This window comes from Pongo abelii, chromosome 6, assembly GCF_028885655.2.
Source record: "Pongo abelii isolate AG06213 chromosome 6, NHGRI_mPonAbe1-v2.0_pri, whole genome shotgun sequence".
NCBI lineage: Eukaryota > Metazoa > Chordata > Mammalia > Primates > Hominidae > Pongo > Pongo abelii.
The window spans coordinates 87524609-87541976 of record NC_071991.2 but is presented as its reverse complement, the minus strand read 5'-3'; the positions used below and the strand labels follow the sequence as shown (position 1 = coordinate 87541976).

General features: G+C 35.5%; 1 protein-coding gene across 1 annotated transcript in view; it reads left to right on the top strand.

Moving 5' to 3' along the window:
* The window catches only part of ZNF804B (zinc finger protein 804B), a 593565-nt gene that overhangs the window by 170036 nt on the left and 406161 nt on the right, over positions 1-17368 (top strand). The gene's annotated exons all lie outside the window — the stretch shown is intronic.

The following is a 17368-nucleotide window of genomic DNA, read 5'->3' as shown; positions in this document are numbered from 1 at the left end:
GCAATCAATCTATTATGTAATTTTGATTTTCATAATAGTAATGATTAATTAAAAAGGCCAACATCAGATGCTGCATTTAGGCATTTTTTTCAATTATGACTTCATTTTTTGAGTATAACGATTTCAATATATAGCCTTTCAATAAATCAGACAGATGCAAGTTATTCCTCTTACATCTCTAAAATTGGAAAAATATATTTGAGTATCAATCAAGGAAATAAAACTGTGTAATTTTAAACTACATCCAATTCTGCTCATTAAGTAATTATTGAAGACAGAATAACTCATAGAGAAGCCCTATACATTCCATATTTTTCTGGTCTCTCTTCATTTTGTATTCTTATTTAATTGTGAGGTATAGAATATTAGAATTTCATTACTGGCATCTGGAAGCAAAGATAAGATGGTTGCAGGCTTTCTGGTATGGCATTGTGTGTGACATGAGCTGACTCACAGCATAAAGGGAAATGAGAGAGAGTGAGTATTCCTTACTGAACTTAATTGTACATAAGAGCTCCTCTGTAGCGTTGCTTTGGGGGTATCTGCTGTAGAACTCTCTGATAATGATTTCTCATCAGTGGACCAAGATACCATTAAGTCATTCTCCATGTTAAAATCTGCTTATTGATGAGTTTCACTTAAAAATTAAATTCAAGTCACTTCTGGACAATTGTCTTCTAATTGTTTTGTTCTCTACATAAATGGAAAATAAGTATAATGTTTGTCATCCAATTAAAATTTTATATAATTAAGGCTGTGTTTATCAAAGACAAAGTAACTGATTCAACTTGTTCAAAATGGACCATTCATTGAAATGTTCACCCTAGTTATATGATGCTGTAGAGACAAAAATATGGTTGACAATGTTTGCCTTCTGAAATCTCTGAAATGATATGATTTAGTGCAAATGTCTCTCAAATGTGTTTTTCTTTTAGTTAAAAGTAATAATGATTAATTCTGTCATCTTTCTCATTTTTCCTGAGGAAATAGATATTATCAACTTCATATACATTTTATTACACCTTATTCTATGCTAATAAACATAGAAATATGTATAGACATATATAAAATAGAAGTGACTTTAAGTTTATTTTACAAAAATAAGGTCATAGTAGATAAGTTTGCTTTCTGTTTTTAAGATACCATGATATCCCTACAGGTCAATAGAAATAATTAAAATATTATTTTAAGCAGCCACAAAGCATTTCATAAATTGAATGTAATATAATTTGTGTGATCATTCTAGTGATACAAATTTGTGTTGTTTTTAGATTTGTTTTGGCTTTGCTGCTATAAATGTGCTTCAATAAACACATTTCCAACTGGTACACCTTTTTCTCCAGGGTAGAGTTCCAAGAATGGAGTTTCTGGGTCAGAGGATGTATGTGTTTTTTAAAAATATTACTGTATTAGCTTCATAAATGGCTGTAGTAATTTACATCCCCACCAGTCATATGTGAGATTTACAATTTGTGTATGTTCTTGCCATTCTAAATGCTGTTAATGATTTTATTTTATTTTCATTTTTCTTTCTGACTAATCTGATTGGTTAAAAAATCTATCATATCTAATTATTATTTATTTTTGCAATTCTTTGTCTGCATACCTTGAGCATGTGTTTTTGCTTTCTTTGACATATTAGGTTTCCCTGTGTCTGATTTTCCTGTTCTTATACTTTAGTTTGTACTTTTCTTATCAATGTATAGATGTTCTTTTATGAGACATTAATCATGTATCTCAAATGTGTGACAAATATTTCTCCCCATAAGCCTTTGTGATAGGGGACTAGCTGCCTCTCCTACATCATACCTTTACCTCTATACCACCTGCATTTACTTCCAGCTACTCTGATTTCCTGACTTACCTGTCAAACAAGACAAGCCTTTGTATTAAGTCCTCAACCTGGGAAAGCTCTTCCACAAGAAATTTACATGGCTCACTCATTTCATTCAAGACTAAAATAACACTGTTGTAACTCTCTCCTCATTTGGTGTTATTTTTACTCATAGAAGTAGTATTTCTCATTACTGTGTATTATGTGTCTCCTGTGTACTATCACTTATGTTATACAATCTCCATGACAACAGGAGTGTCTATTTTGTTCACTTTGTGCCCCCCCACACCCAACATTTAAAACTCTGCCTAGTACACAGTAAATACATATTTAGATTTGATGAATAAATAATTTGTTTTTTGTTTTTATTGATGATATCCCAATTTTTAAAAAATCTAAAAATCACTGAAATCTCTCAAATAACTTGTATTAAAACTTCTGGCCTAAGACTGCATTATTCCTGTACTTTTAGTTAGGGCATTTCCCTTTCCAAATCTTTGTTTGTAGTAATGTAGGCACTATTCAGTATTCTCAAATACCTATCAGTGGACTCTCCATTATTTACTAGTCCTTAGTCTCACATTGCAAAGTTTTTAGCAATAACTAGATCTTAGAGCTGAGCATAATTACCCCAGTCACTGTCCTCTGAGGCCATCACCATTTACACATCACTTATTCTTAACACTTACACATCCCAATCTCAGGCCCTGTGCCACTGCCGAGGTGACTGCTGCTTCCTACCTGTTGTAGGCAGAGTCTTGTTCCCCCAAATTCATATGTCAAAGACCTAACCCCAGTACCTCAAAAAGTAACCATTTTGAAGATAATATCTCTAAATAGGCAACTACATTAACATGAAGCCATTAGGGTGGGTTCTAATTTAACCTGATTAGTGTACTTATAAAAATAGAAAATTTGGGTTTACAGAAAGGGACACTAAAGATGCACGTGTGCGGTGGAAAGACCACGTGAGGACACAGAGAAAGTGGTCATCTGCAAGCCATGGAGAGAGGCCTTGGGAGAAGATAAACCTGTTGACAGCTTGAATATGAAGAATGCTAGGATCTTAAAGGTCGATGATAATAGAAAAGAGAAAAAAGTCATTGCTGATGCCCTTCTCCAAGAAGCTGAGGAATTCTATGTAGCTGCAGCAGCCAGCTTTGTAGGAGCAGGTGTGCCATTAAACACGGAGAGTAGAAAGGATGGTGCAGGTTAGCTAAAAACAGTCCAGTGTCAATGGCAAAGATTCTGATCTAGCAGGCAAAGGAGAGCATGACGGAAGGAGGAAGCTCTGAAAGTAGGAAAGTATAAAATTAGAGACAGTGACAAAGTTATGATGCTAGGTGATCTTCAGAATTGTGACATGAATCCTACACAGGAGAATAAAGTAGAAGGCTTGGGGAAGAAAATCTAGGCAGGATGTTGGGAGACCTGCCCATAGACTGGAGTCAGGTACCAGAAAGAAATGGATTTTCTAGGTCAAAAATGTAAAACAGAAATCTCGTTCTAGACCAAGTCATCAAGGAAGGCAGCAGATTGGAAATACTGTGACTATGGAAATATGTGACAATTTAGAATTCATTACTGCATTCTGGATGTTAAGCTAAAGCATCTGATAAACCTTTTAATGCAGGTACAGCTTACGGAAAAAGGTAGAATTCATCTGCAATTTTAGTCATGAAGATCTGGGAAATCCTAGGCAGACATGTTTAATTCTGTTCTGTTCTTTTATTTAAAATCAAAGGAGGCCGGGTGTGGTGGCTCATGCCTGTAATCCCGGCACTTTGGGAGGCTGAGGCAGGCGGATAACTTGAGGTCAGGAGTTCGAGAGCAGCCTGGTCAACATGGCGAAACCCCATGTCTATTAAAAATACATAAAAAAAAAAAATAGCCGGGCGTAGTGGTGCATGCCTGTAGTCCCAGCTACTCAGGAGGCTGAGGTGGGAGAATTACTTGAACCTAGGAGGCGGAGGAGGTTACAGTGAGCCGAGATCACGCCACAGCACTCTAGCCTAGGTGACAGAGTGAGACTCCATCTCAAAATAAGTAAGTAAATACATAAATTAATTAATTAAAAGGAACTGTCTACATGATATGCAAAGACCCATATGGAAGTGGGAGGGGAGTAAAATCATATCCCAATTTTCTTAGCTAGTGTTTCCTAATCCGTCTTTCCCCATACCCAACATTGAAACATACATGATGCCAGCTGCTAGATGATTTTCCTAAGTCCAGCTTCAGAATTACCCTTACAGCCAATGTAAGATAACAGCAACTAGCAATTGTGTAGACTTTATTTTTTGCTAATTTTTTTTCTCATTTTAAAATAAATTATAGACCACACTTAGATGTCTGCCGGGTAGTGGGGAGTGGGGGAAGCTATTCTGTAGTTTGTTGCACAAGTGCAGGGCTCCTCAAAAGAAAAAGTGAGTGGCAGCGCATACATTTTGGGGGCTTAGTGAAAAGAAGTGCCCTTCATGATATTGTTGGAAATGTTCCTGTATTCCCAAGTGTGCCTTGATTATGAAAGCAGTGCCAAAATTAACAGACATGTTTTTTAGCATCTGTAAGCTGTATATGGTAAGTCACAGAGGAGACTTTCAAAGTGGTCCTATTGAAAGCAATCATTGGAAGAGTGGCATTTTAGAATAAAATACTGTTAACTACTCTGATTTAATTAGACATATAAATAAAGATGTTTTTCAAAAGTGCTTCAGATAATCAGATACATTTCTGAGAAAAACAGTCTCATTCTAGTAAAAGCACAAATTACTAACACTTGAAATAACAAACAATATTGTGGTTTGATCTGAGAGGCATTTTTATCTAATACGTTCAAACACATGAAGAGAAACATCACTTATTGAAGGCGTAAGATACTATGCTTAGTCTGAGTTGTAATTTGAGCATGTATAGAGAACTTCTTGGATCCTAGACCCTATATGTTACTCATCTTATAAGCAGCCTGAAAATTGACTTATCCCTGTCCTTAAGACAAGTATTGTCATAGGACTCAAGTTTATTGACATTGATTCTGCAGAATATTTCTTTCTCTCTTGCTCTCTCTCTCTCTGTGTCTTGTTCTCTCTTTGATCAAGGTGTTACAGCTTCCAATAATTGGTTTCTAGCCCCTTCCCCAAGTGATCAACACTTCTCTTTCAGCCACCCTTATTTCTCTAACTTTTGTACCCTTAATGATTTCACAATTATATCCTCATTATCTTCTCAACTACCATGACACAAACTGTATTCCTACCTTGTCCTTAAATTAACATGCATTTATGGTTTTTTTGGCCATGCATGCTTAATTCTTCTTATAACTGAATTAATATGTGGACCAGCCTTCTAGGAGCCTGCATTTTCTGTCCCTGAATGCCAGTTTATCCATGACGCTATCCCCAATATCTCCTACCAAACCTCATCAGCATAAGTCATTGCCCATTTGTATATCTCCAAGTTTCTTTATTTTTATTTTTTATTTTTTATTTAATTTAATTTATTATTATTATACTTTAAGTTTTAGGGTACATGTGCACAATGTGCAGGTTAGTTACATATGTATACATGTGCCATGCTGGTGTGCTGCACCCATTAACTCATCATTTAGCATTAGGTATATCTCCTAATGTTATCCCTCCCCCCTCCCCCCACCCCACAACAGTCCCCAGAGTGTGGTGTTCCCCTTCCTGTGTCCATGTGTTCTCATTGTTCAATTCCCATCTATGAGTGAGAACATGCGGTGTTTGGTTTTTTGTCCTTGCGATAGTTTACTGAGAATGATGATTTCCAATTTCATCCATGTCCCTACAAAGGACATGAACTCATCATTTTTATGGCTACATAGTATTCCATGGTGTAGATGTGCAACATTTTCTTAATCCAGCCTATCATTGTTGGACATTTGGCTTGGTTCCAAGTCTTTGCTATTGTGAATAGTGCCGCAATAAACATACGTGTGCATGTGTCTTTATAGCAGCATGATTTATAATCCTTTGGGTATATACCCAGTAATGGGATGGCTGGGTCAAATGGTATTTCTAGTTCTAGATCCCTGAGGAATCGCCACACTGACTTCCACAATGGTTGAACTAGTTTACAGTCCCACCAACAGTATAAAAGTGTTCCTATTTCTCCACATCCTCTCCAGCACCTGTTGTTTCCTGACTTTTTAATGATCGCCATTCTAACTGGTGTGAGATGGTATCTCATTGTGGTTTTGATTTGCATTTCTCTGATGGCCAGTGATGGTGAGCATTTTTTCATGTGTTTTTTGGCTGCATAAATGTCTTCTTTTGAGAAGTGTCTGTTCATGTCCTTCACCCACTTTTTGATGGGGTTGTTTGTTTTTTTCTTGTAAATTTGTTGGAGTTCATTGTAGATCTGGATATTAGCCCTTTGTCAGATGAGTAGGTTGCGAAAATTTTCTCCCATTTTGTAGGTTGCCTGTTCACTCTGATGGTAGTTTCTTTTGCTGTGCAGAAGCTCTTTAGTTTAATTAGATCCCATTTGTGAATTTTGGCTTTTGTTGCCATTGCTTTTGGTGTTTTAGACATGAAGTCCTTGCCCATGCCTATGTCCTGAATGGTAATGCGTAGGTTTTCTTCTAGGGTTTTTATGGTTTTAGGTCTAACGTTTAAGTCTTTAATCTATCTTGAATTAATTTTTGTATAAGGTGTAAGGAAGGGATCCAGTTTCAGCTTTCTACATATGGCTAGCCAGTTTTCCCAGCACCATTTATTAAATAGGGAATCCTTTCCCCATTGCTTGTTTTTCTCAGGTTTGTCAAAGATCAGATAGTTGTAGATATGTGGCGTTATTTCTGAGGGCTCTGTTCTGTTCCATTGATCTATATCTCTGTTTTGGTACCAGTACCATGCTGTTTTGGTTACTGTAGCCTTGTAGTATAGTTTGAAGTCAGGTAGCGTGATGCCTCCAGCTTTGTTCTTTTGGCTTGGGATTGACTTGGCAATGCGGGCTCTTTTTTGGTTCCATATGAACTTTAAAGTAGTTTTTTCCAATTCTGTGAAGAAAGTCATTGGTAGCTTGATGGGGATGGCATTGAATCTATAAATTACCTTGGGCAGTATGGCCATTTTCAGGATATTGATTCTTCCTACCCATGAGCATGGGATGTTCTTCCATTTGTTTGTATCCTCTTTTATTTCCTTGAGCAGTGGTTTGTAGTTCTCCTTGAAGAGGTCCTTCACGTCCCTTGTAAGTTGGATTCCTAAGTATTTTATTCTCTTTGAAGCAATTGTGAATGGGAGTTCACTCATGATTTGGCTCTCTGTTTGTCTGTTATTGGTGTATAAGAATGCTTGTGATTTTTGTACATTGATTGTGTATCCTGAGACTTTGCTGAAGTTGCTTATCAGCTTAAGGAGATTTTGGGCTGAGACAATGGGGTTTTCTAGATAAACAATCATGTCATCTGCAAACAGGGACAATTTGACTTCCTCTTTTCCTAATCGAATACCCTTTATTTCCTTCTTCTGCCTAATTGCCCTGGCCAGAACTTCCAAACTATGTTGAATAGGAGTGGTGAGAGAGGGCATCCCTGTCTTGTGCCAGTTTTCAAAGGGAGTGCTTCCAGTTTTTGCCCATTTAGTATGATTTTGGCTGTGGGTTTGTCATAGATAGCTCTTATTATTTTGAGATATGTCCCATCAATACCTAATTTATTGAGAGTTTTTAGCATGAAGGGTTGTTGAGTTTTGTCAAAGGCCTTTTCTGCATCTATTGAGATAATCATGTGGTTTTTGTCTTTGGTTCTGTTTATATGCTGGTTTATATTTTTTGATTTGTGTATATTGAACCAGCCTTGCATCCCAGGGATGAAGCCCAGTTGATCATGGTGGATAAGCTTTTTGATGTGCTGCTGGATTCGGTTTGCCAGTATTTTATTGAGGATTTTTGCGTCAATGTTCATCAAGGATATTGGTCTAAAATTCTCTTTTTTGGTTGTGTCTCTGCCAGGCTTTGATATCAGGATGATGCTGTCCTCATAAAATGAGTTTGGAAGGGTTCCTTCTTTTTCTATTGTTTGGAATAGTTTCAGAAGGAATGGTACCACTTCCTCCTTGTACCTCTGGTAGAATTCGGCTGCGAATCCATCTGGCCCTGGACTCTTTTTGGTTGGTAAGCTATTGATTATTGCCACAATTTCAGCTCCTGTTATTGGTCTATTCAGAGATTCAACTTCTTCCTGGTTTAGTCTGGGAGGGTGTGTGTGTCGAGGAATTTATCCGTTTCTTCTAGATTTTCTAGTTTATTTGCGTAGAGGTGTTTGTAATATTCTCTGATGGTAGTTTGTATTTCTGTGGGATCGGTGGTGATATCCCCTTTATCGTTTTTGATTGCATCTATTTGATTCTTCTCTCTTTTTTTCTTTGTTAGTCTTGCTAGTGGTCTATCAATTTTGTTGATCCTTTCAAAAAACCAGCTCCTGGATTCATTAATTTTTGAAGGGTTTTTTGTGTCTCTATTTCCTTCAGTTCTGCTCTAATTTTAGTTATTTCTTGCCTTCTGCTAGCTTTTGAATATGTTTGCTCTCGCTTTTCTAGTTGTTTTAATTGTGATGTTGGGGTGTCAATTTTGGATCTTTCCTGCTTTCTCTTATGGGCATTTAGTGCTATAAATTTCCCTCTACACACTGCTTTGAATGTGTCCCAGAGATTCTGGTATGTTGTGTCTTTGTTCTCGTTGGTTTCAAAGAACATCTTTATTTCTGCCTCGGTAGAATGACTACCCAGTAGTCATTCAGGAACAGGTTTTTCAGTTTCCATGTAGTCAAGCGGTTTTGAGTGAGTTTCTTAATCCTGAGTTCTAGTTTGATTGCACTGTGATCTGAGAGACAGTTTGTTATAATTTCTGATCTTTTACATTTGCTGAGGAGAGCTTTACTTCCAACTATGTGGTCAATTTTGGAATAGGTGTGGTGTGGTGCTGAAAAAAGTGTATATTCTGTTGATTTGGGGTGGGTATATCTCCAAGTTTCTTGGTCTACTCTGGCTGCTACAGACAGCCTACTTAATATTTTGTTGACCAGTCTTCCAGTAGCTGGTCAAATCAAGCTCTTCTTTCTTGTAGAATACTGTTAACTTTTGGTACGGTCCTTTAGATTTACAGAGTCAGTTGTCTGTCCTAAAATAGTCCACTCCTGACTTTATTTCTCTTTAGAGCAGGACCTGTTATCCTCCCCTTTTCCACTCTGAGCCATGTATGGAGAACTGCTTGTATCCTTGACCCTATGTGTTTCTCTTGCTTCCACCTGAGCTCTAATTAGGAAAACTTATTCTGAATAAATGACACTTGGAACAACAAACTCTGACTTACAAAGTAGCATTATACAGTTTAAGTATTTTTAGCTACCAGCTGTGCAAGCAATAAGTAAGAGACTTTGAAGTGCTAAAAATATTTGGGAAGTGTCAAGTGGGAGTTGGCAAATACCCTGGGGTGAGAAAAGCCCTAGATATGATACATCTGGCACACATTTTTAGAATGTTCTATTTTTAGTCTGTGTTTTGATTTCTGAAGAGATCCAAGGGTGTTTCCCTTAAAAAGAAGCAAAGATGACAGAAATGCTTTTAGAGAACAAGTTAATCTCTGAAGTATTCTTTCTCTCTTCCCTCTGCCCTTCAAATTAAAATTGGCATGATGCCTTGCATTATTCTTAAATCATAAATCACTCTGAAATCTTTAGAAGAAAAATGTTCTGTAATGTCCAATTATGAATAAGAAAACACTGCTTGTAACAGTAAAGTATCTTGCTTTTTGGTTACAGCTCTGAGGTTATCACTGCAGTTATTGTTTTCCTAGTTATTATTGTTGACTAATCATTACAAAATCTTCTAGCTAATTCTTTTTAGTTGGCTCATATATGACACTTATTTTGGACAGTGTATTCAATTGAGCCCTTGTCATTGTGACTCAATAAATAAAGAATATAACGAAAGGAAAAATAAAATTTAGTGATGCAAGTTTGTCTTTTGGTTCAAGTTCTAACATTACCAATCCTCAGAATATTTCCTGACTTCTAGTCTCAGGAAATACAGTAACTTGAATACAGTATTGAGCTCCTAGATAAGCTGTCTTTATCATATACAGATCTCTTGCTGGAAGATCTCCTGTGGCCATCAATAGAAATTTAACTCCCAAGCCTCCTAATTAGTATGAAAAATGGGGAGAGAGACTGGGGATGGGTGTGAGTGTGCTCATGTATTGAATTGGGGTAAGAGGCAACAGAGAGTCCAGTCAAAAAATCTTAGTGAATCTTAACTTTTCTACTATATCCTTAAGGTTCTGAAAAAAAAAATTAGCTCATGAGTTAAGAAATGCCTAAAACTTATTAACTTACCAGAACAATTTGTTAATTAATGGCGTTTTGAGATAAAGGGTAAATATTGATTATCAGCAAGTCTTTATACAGTTAATCACCTCTGATTTCCGATAATGCCATGGATTATTAAACCTTTTATTTCTTGTCAGCCCCATGTCACATCTTGTACAGTTTGTATAAGGACACCTGATATCCCAGACTTTCTCAAGGGATCTGTCACTTTCTCTGTATGTTCTTAAAATTTTCAGTCTCCTCTAGTGATAGTATTGGTTTGCTGTAAACATTTCCTGATTCTATCTGACAAGAGACTGTTAGTTTTTGAACAACAACGAAAAAAACTCTGAAAAATAATCTGAGAAATCCTATTGCAATACTATCATTAGTGTAATGGTGAATTAAAAATACTTTTAAGGTATTGCAATTTTGTGATGTCTTTTCATAGAGATTTAGTTTATAAAAATATCCAACTCATTTGTAAATATCATAAACTATTTGTTAATATATTTATGTCTTTACAACCATTTCAAGTTTTTAATGACTAAGCATTTTTTCTCGAACTTTCAAAAAAAATGTATCTTAAAAATTTAGATTGTTTTTAAAGAAAGGTGGCTCCAAAATGTATGTTTTAGTTATATTCAGTGTAATTGTGGAGTGTCCACATAGTCTTAAATTTATATATTAAATTATATTTTAGATAATTTGTTGAGATCATTAAACAGGTGTTTAGTTTTCAGAATTCACTAGGAGGTGAATTACAGGTATGGGCACCTATAATATTACCTATATACTTTTTAGTTTCTATTTTGATATTGTGTTACAAATGTCTTGGGTTTTAAATCTCCTTTAAAAACTCAGCAGAAAGAGAAGTTTATTTGATTATCTGTTGGGATATAGTTGCAAAAATTAAAGATAACAGCAATGTTGACATTTGGCCAGTGATCTGCATTAACTGAGGAGAAATGAAAAGTGTTTCTGTGTCATCAAAAACAGCCAGCTAAACCTCCAACAATTTAAAAGGCAACCTACTTCATCATCTTTAAAGCAGAGAGAAGGTTGGCCAGAAATATGCATCAGCAGTGTTTTCTAGTTGAACAAATATCTGAATATAATTCTAGGCTTATGTTTCCAAAAAATGTCCCAGACCACACTTAAAAAGTGCTTCAAATTATGTCTCTTAAATTATGTTTATGATTCATATATTGAACTTTCATTACCATTAAAGAGACTTATTGGATGTGTATGCATGAGTGAATTAAGACATTGTGTTTTGTGGTGGTTGATAAGAAAGAGAAGGAGAGTTAATGGCCTAGAATGCTGACTTTTCATGGGTTCTTCAAGACAGCGTTCACCAGGGAAAGGAAAACTTTTGATGGCATTCATCAAATTTGTCAGAGAAATTAAGAATTATAAAATCTTCCTCTTACCAACATGCAGAATCATGCAGGCATTCCTTTATTTTATGGATACACCTATGATAATACTGCAAGTGCTAAAATAATGAAGAGGGCTATCAAATGATTTTTTTCTCCTGCAAGGAAATGTCCTTCCTGTAATCAGTAGATATTATAGCCCAGCCGTCATTAGGCATTATGTTAGCTTTCTCTTTTTGGTCAGTAGCTTAAGAATTGAACCATAACATTTTATAATTCAGTAGTTTCTGCACACCTGTCTACTTTACCACCGGCTCAGGGGATTTTGATGTGCATGTTTTGCCTCAGTGAGTCAGTTTTATTGATGTTCTTGCAAAAGTTGCATACACAGTATAAACTTTCCTGAGAAAGATACTTCTTTGCCATAAGGCTTAAAACTATTCATAAAATAATTCTAATTTTAATCTAAGTGATCTAAATTTAAGAACAAATACCAAAGAATCAAATCCATAGTTAATTCATGTATGATAACTCAGATAAGTAAATAATTGGTATTTATATTTGAAGCAAGCTCAGTGTTTCAATGCAAAGGTTTTATGCATCTGTCTGTAAAATTGGGATTGCTGTTATTGTACTCTGAATTCATGAAGGTCAGTTTAACTAAAATGCAAAAGTTGCTTATAGCATTATTTACATAAGGATACAGGTGGAATGCAAAGGAAAGCTGCATCTGCCATCATGGAAATAAGTTTTATGAATCTTTAAATACTACATTAGTTGTCTATGTATATTTATTTTCCTCATTAAGAAAAACTGATAAGGGATAATGGACATATCTCCCCAGTGTAATCTGGCATATACATCTTAATGGCTCTGACTTCAGTTTTATATTTACTTGTGTTATTATCTGATTATCTGTCTTCTCCATTTGATCGTGTGCTCCATAAAATGAGTCCAGTCAGATCTTGCTTATCATTGTATTCCCTGAATCTATCACCTTACCTGGAATCTAGTAAATGATCAATAAATGTCTGTTGAATTAACGAGCAAATTATAAGAAAAGTGATTCAATGTTTTTTTAAAAAAACTTCAAAACACCTGTTCACACTTGATCAGTTGAAACTTGTTAATAAAAAAACAAAATTAGACTGTGTAACTTAATGCTAGTACTATTGGTGTTTCCCAGAAGCAAAAGTCTATATAGGAGAGGAAAAATATGTTTTCTGTTTGTCCTTCTAAGTTCTTGGCAGAGGCCTCTGTAAAAAAAAGACATATTAGCAAGAGAAAAGCATATAAATGCATCTAATATAGGTTAATATGACACAGGAGTCTTCATAAGGAAATGAAGAAATGATTAAATTTGAGGGCTTTTATGCTAGACTTGTTGAAGAGTGGAAAGTCACAGATAAAATGGGTATGAGCTAAGAGTATTAAGCTGAGGGAAACTTGGCAAGATCTGTGCATTCAGATCCCTCTCAGCATCCCTCTGTCATTGCACATAAGAATACTCATTTCCTAGTTCATAGCATTAAATGAGTACATCGAAAAGTCTGAAAGACTACAACTAGACAACCTAATGTCACACCTTAAGGAACCAGAGAAACAGAACAAACTAAATCCAAACCCAGCATAAGAAAAGAAATCACAAAGATCAGAGCAAAAATAAATGAAATTGAAACAAAAAAATACAAAAGATAAATGAAACAAAAAGCTGACTCTTTGAAAAGATAAACAAAATTGATTGACCATTAGTGAGATTAACCAAGAAAAGAAGACAGATGATCCAAATGAGCTCAATTAAAAATGAAACCGGAGATTTTAAAACCAACACCATAGAAATTCCAAAGATCATTCAAGGCTACTGTGAACACCTTTATGCACACAAACTAAAAAATCTAGAGGAGATGGGTAAATTCCTGAAAATATACAGGCTCTTAGATTAAATCGGGAAGAACTAGAGACACTAAGCAGACCAATAACAAGCAGCGAGATTGAATCAGTAATAATAATAAAAAATGCCCACAGAAAGTCCAGAACTAGATGGATTCACAGATGAATTATATCAGACATTCAAAGAAGAATTGGTAACATTCCTACTGAAATGATTCCAAAAGATAAATGATTCCAGAAGATAAAGAGGGAATCCTCCCTAAATTTTTATATGAATCTAGTATCACCCTAATACCAAAACCATGAAAGGACATAACAACAACAACAAAAATTACAGACCAATATCCCTGATGGACATAGATGCAAAAATTCCCAACAAAATATTAGCTAACCAAATCCAACAGCATATCAAAAATATAATACACCATGATCAAGTGGGTTTTATAGCAGGGATGCAGGGATGGCTTAATCTACACATGACAATAAATGTGATATGTCACATAAAGAGAATTAAAAACAAAAACCATACGATTATCTCAATATATGCAGAAAAAGCATTTGATAAAATCTAATATCCCTTTATAATAAAAAACCTCAACCAAATAGACATAGTAGAAACTTACCTCAAAGTAATAAAAGCCATATATGACAAACCAACATCATATTGAATCAGGAAAAGTTGAAAGCATTTCCCCTGAGAACTGGAACAAGGCAAGGATGCACACTTTCACCACTTCTATTGAACCTAGTACTGGAAGTCATAGGCAGAGCAATCAAACAGGAGAAAGAAACAAAGGGCATCCAAATTTGAAAAGAGGAAATGAAACTGTCGCTAATCACCAATGATATCATTGTATACCTAGAAAACTCTAAAGATTCGTCCAAAAAGCTCCTATATCTGATACATTCAGTAAAGTCTCAAGATATTAAATCAGTGTACACGAATCAGTAGCACTGCTTTACACCAACAGTGACCAAACTGAGTATCAAATCATGAACTCAATCCATTTTACAACAGCTGCAAAAAACAAACAAGGAGGCGAAAGATCTTTACGATGAAAACTACAAACCACTGCTGAAAGAAATCATAGATGACACAAACAAACAAAAACACATCCCATGATCATGGATGAGTAGAATCAATATTGTGAAAATGACCATACTGCCAAAATCAACCTACAAATTAAATGCAATTCTCATCAAAATACCATCATCATTCTTCACAGAACTGGAAAAACAATCATAAAATTTGTATTAAGCCAAAAAAGAGCCCACATAGCCAAAGCAATACTAAGGAAAAAGAACAAATTTGGAGGCATCACATTACCCAACTTCAAGCTATACTACATGGCTATAGTTACCAAAACGACATGGTACTGGTATAAAAATAGACATGTAGACCAATAGAACAGAATAGAGAACCCAAAAATAAAGCCAGATACAGCCAACTGATCTTCAACAAAGCATACAAAAACATAAATTGGGGAAAGGACAATCTATTCAATAAATGGGGCTGGAAAACTGGCAAGCCACATGTAGAAAAATAAAAATGGTTCATCATCTCTCACTTTTTACAAAAATCAGCTCAGTATGGATCAAAGACCTGAAGTCAAAAATTCTACAAGATAATTTCAGAGAAACTCTTCTAGACATGGGCTTAGGCAAAGGTTTCATGACTAAGACTCCAAAAGCAAATGCAACAAAAACAAAAATGAATAAATGGGATTTAATAAAATGAAAAACGTTCTTCACAGCAAAAGAAATAATCAGCAGGGTAAACAGACAACCCACAGAATGGGAGAAAACATTCACAAACTGTGCCCACAAAGGAATAATATCCAGAATCTACAAGGAACTCAAATCGGCAAGAAAAAAATAATCCCATCAAACAGAATGCAAACGATATGAATAGACAATTCTCAAGAGAGGATAAACAACCAACAAACATATGAAAAAACATGCTAAACATTACCAAATATTAGGGAGGTGCAAATTAAAACCACAATGAGATATATCACCTTACTCCTGCAAAAGTGGTAATAATTAAAAAGTAAAAAAACAGTAGATGTTGGTGTGGATGTGGTGAAAAGCGAACACCTTTACATTCCTGGTGGGAACGTAAACTGTGAAAAACACTATGACAATTCCTTAAAGACCAAACGTAGAACTACCATTCAATCCAGCGATCCCACTACTGGTTATCTACCCAGAGGAAAAGACATTGTTATACGAAAAGACACATGCACATGCATGTTTATAGCAGCACAATTCATAATTGCAAAGATATGGAACCAAGCTAAGTACCCATCAAACAGAGTGGGTAAAGAAAAGGTTATATATATAGATATATGTGTGTGTATATATATACACACATACATACACACATACACATACCATGGAATACTATTCAGACATAAAAAGGAACAAATAATGTATTTTGCAGCAACTTGGATGGATTGGAGGCCATTATTCTAGGTGGAGTAACCCAGAAATGGAAAACCAAATATCATATGTTCTCACTTACAAGTGGGAGCTAAGCTATGAGGATGTGAAGGCATAAGAATGATATAATGGACTCTGGGGACTTGGGGGGAAAGGTGGGAGTGAGGTAGGGATATTGGATACAATGTATACAGCTCAGGTGACAGGTGCACCAAAATCTCAGAAATCGCCACTAAAGAATTTATTCATGTAATCAAAACTACCTCTACTCAAAAAACTATTGAAGTAAAAGTAATTAAAAAAAGAAAAAAGAATACCCCTTTTCTGGCCAGCCATAGTGGCTCACAGCTGTAATCTTAGCACTTTGGGAGGCTGAGGTGAGAGGATCACTTGAGAGTAGGAGTTTGAGACCAGCATGGGCAACATGGTGAGACCTCATCTCTATTTATTTTTTAATTTATTTTTTTTAATAAAAAGAATGCTCCTTACTTTCAAGTGTAGGGTGGGCACCTTCCACATTAGGGTCAGAAAGTCTTTCCTGCACATGCTGTTTCTCAAATTCCTTCAGCTAAAAATATTCAGTGTCCAAGATGCCATATTTTGAGTAGTCTCTCTAAAATGCTATCAAGGAGAAAATTAAATATATGTATTTATTTTAATTCCTCATTTGCTTAGTAGGTGCCATAAGTTTTCAGGAAAATTACTAAAAAAATTTTTTTATCCTATTTGGAAGTCCATTCAGCTACTAATGACAGTTATAGGACTGAACCTCCTTAGAATCTCTTCTCTTCTTTTCTCTGTTTCTTTTCTTGTTTCCTTTTTTCTTTTCTCTTCCTTTCCTTCTTTCTCTTCTTTTCATTCTTTCATCTTTCTGTTTTCCTATTTTTCTTTTTCTCTCTCTCTCCCTCCCTTCCTCCATTTCTTTTTTTCTTCCTCCTGCCCACCCTCCCTCTTCCCTCTCTTTCTTCCTCCCTTCCCTTTCCCCTTCTCTCTCCTTCCTTCCTTTGTCTTTCTTCTTTTTTTAAAAAAAATAACATATGCCTGTGGTCCTAAAATACTATTGCTGAAATGTCCTTGGAAAGCACTTTAAGAATAAAAAAGTTAAAAGCAATGATGTTCCCAGCATTACACTATCATTTTAATGTCAGAATAAAAACTTGGAAAATAGCTAATGATTCCTAATTTAAAGATATCTTTATTATGTAGGGAAGTTTATGTAGAGGAACTTTCCCTTTGAGGTTTCAATAACAGAGTCATCCTGCCAAATTAAACTGACAATAGACAGATGATCAGGGCAAAAGGCATAGCAATTTATTAAGATGCATATAAACATGGGAGTCCTGCAGATCTAAGACTTGAAGGGCCAGATAGCTGAAGCTTAAATAACCTCTTCATAGGGAAGAGGGAAATGGGGGATGTAGGCAATTGAGAGGGGTAGTAAATGACCTTTAGGAGAAATCAGTGGGCCCAGGAGACAGAAATTAGCTTGTAAAT